General features: G+C 39.5%; 1 pseudogene; it reads right to left on the reverse strand.

Annotated features, from left to right (window-relative positions):
- Positions 1-1384: 1384 nt before the first annotated feature.
- LOC106004243 lies at positions 1385-1959 on the reverse strand (annotated as a pseudogene).
- Between the last annotated feature and the right edge of the window lie 676 nt (positions 1960-2635).

Here is a 2635-nt window from a genome sequence, read left to right on the forward strand (position 1 = left end):
TCTCTTGATGTAAGTCAGACCTAGAGCAAGGCAGAAACTAAGCACCTGAAAAAAAAAAGGCTACAGAAGGGGCGCCTGTGTGGCTCAGTGGATTAAGCCGCTGCCTTCGGCTCTGGTCATGATCTCAGTGTCCTGGGATCGAGCCCCGCATGGGGCTCTTTGCTCAGCGGGAGCCTGCTTCTCTTTCTCTCTCTGCCTGACTCTCCACCTACTTGTGATCTCTCTCTCTGTCAAATAAATAAATTAAATCTTTAAAAAAAAAAAAAAAAGGAAAATCAACCTTTAAAAAAAAAAGAAAGAAAGAAAGGCTACAGAATGGGGATATAGAGGCACAAAGGCCAAATAGTGTTGGTGGTACAGAATGCCTCATGTGTACCCTGCACAATACTGCAGACTTCCAGAGTGGGAATTTGGGAGGACATTTAGAGTAAAAAAGAATTATACCCACCAGAATGGCTACAATTTGGAAAAGTGGAAAATAATACATGTGGGTGAAGATGTGGAGAAGGTGGAATCTTCATATACCACCGGTGGGAATGCAAAATGACTCAGCCACTGCAGAAACACGATGGTGTTTCAATAAGCTATTCACAGAATTACCACACCTGTGTATATGTTTAAGAGAATTGAAAACAGGCATTCACATTAAAACTTATACACAAATGTTCACAGCAGCAGTATTCACAATAACCTAAGTGTCTATCAATAGACAAGTGGATAAACAAAATGTGGGCTATCCACACAATGGAACATTCTTCAGCCATAAGAAGGAATGAAGTGCTGAGTACTGACACATGCTCCATGTGTTAATCTCAAAAATTTTATGCTACATGAAATAAATCAGGAGCTAAATGCCACATATTGTATGATTCTATTTATATCACAGATCCACAATAAGCAAATCTTCAGAGGATTTAGAGGAGAGGAAAGTGGAGAGTAACTCTTAATGGGTATGGGGTTTCCTTTGGGGTAATAAAAGTGATCTGGAACTAGAAAGTGGTGACTGATGTACAACATTGTGAGTGTACTAAATATTGCAGGATTGTACACTTTAAAATGGTTAAAATGGTAAATTCTGTTATATGCATTTTATCACAGTTTTTTAAATGTCAAAAAAAGTCTGAAGAATGACATTTTTGTCCAAAACAAGATGGAATTTTAATCAATAGGAGACTGAAACAGTTCTTTCTTTTCTTCCTTCTTCTTGGATTTTCTTCCCTTTCAGCTTCTTTTCCCCCTATATAGTATAACGCTATCTCTAAATTCATTTGTTTGCATTACACCTCATAAATGCCATACCTTTTTTTTCCTTTTATTTAAAGCAATTGAAACTATTGTTTTGTTTTGTTTTTTAAGTTTTAAACATTTATTTGACAATCAGGGGTTAGTTCTCATCCACATTAACTGTCTGTAGATTTTTTTAAAAGATATGATTTATTTATTTGAGAGAGAGATAGCATCTGTGTGCATGAGTAGGGGGAGGCGTAAAGGAAGAGGGATAAGCAGACTCCCTGCTGAGCTGGGAGCCCAGCTCTGGGGCTCTGTCCCAGGACCCTGATCATGGCCTGAGCCAAAGGCAGAGGCTTAATTCACTGAGCCACCCAGGCACCCCTGTAGATTTTTTAAGTGGTGACAAGTACATATGGAAACAATGCATAGAGCTTGTTTGTGAATCTTCATCCTCGTTACATTTTCTGGACAGCCGCACATGGATACAGTAGGGAACATTCTTTATCCCTTTGGTTCACACAGCTTTGTTGAGCCTGGTGCTAATGCACACATGTGGAGTTCCCATCTACTCTGTGCCACATTTCCAGATCTCTCTGAGTGTCTGAGGAACAGCCTTCTAGAAACCCACTCCATGATGTGCTTGTGAATGGTGATGGTGTTTTCTCTGGTCACCACCTCCCTGGTGGCAGAAGAGCCCTTCTTCTCATCACCCTTCTTTGTGGGAGTCATTGTGCCCAGCCCTGGCTGGAAAGGAAGAGCTTAACAAATTTTTATTCTAATAATGCCTGCCTAACAAGTGTCAAGAAGCATTCCAGGCATTTGGTAAACATTTTCCCAATTACTATAGGAGACAGAGGCTTTTAAATTAGAAACAGTAACAATATTGCCTGAGATCAGTCTTTGAAAGGAGAAATATAATGAGAGGTACCAAAGGTGAAAGACCAACAAAATGAATCTAATTTGGAAATCTTCATTTTCATCCTAAGAGATGCATTCATTCATTACTACAGTGAAAATTTACTGAGTATATACAATGTGGTCCTGCCTGATATGGCAAAATGATGTAACAGATTCTTCCTGAAGTCAGTTTTGAGGGAACATGAAGAGTCACAGAGTCATTGAAACAAATGTAATATTAGTCTACAAGTGTAAAGGATTAAACAGAGGAATGTGTTAAACCCCATTGGACGGTGGGTAGACAAGATCATTCCCTACATTTCCATACTTGTGTGTGTGTTTGTGTGTTTCTTTCTAATGTAATATATAGGAGTTCCACTCTCATACCATCCTTGGGGGATCAGAGCCAGAGAACTGCTTGGTTAGTGGTGAGTCCATGATTCAGCAATATTTCTAGCACTGCCAGTAGTATACCACATTGGACCTGGTCCAAGGTAGGTAATGCCAA

This window comes from Mustela putorius, unplaced genomic scaffold, assembly GCF_011764305.1.
Source record: "Mustela putorius furo isolate JIRA1106 unplaced genomic scaffold, ASM1176430v1.1 tig00003899_pilon_pilon_pilon, whole genome shotgun sequence".
In the NCBI taxonomy this organism is placed as follows: Eukaryota; Metazoa; Chordata; class Mammalia; order Carnivora; family Mustelidae; genus Mustela; species Mustela putorius.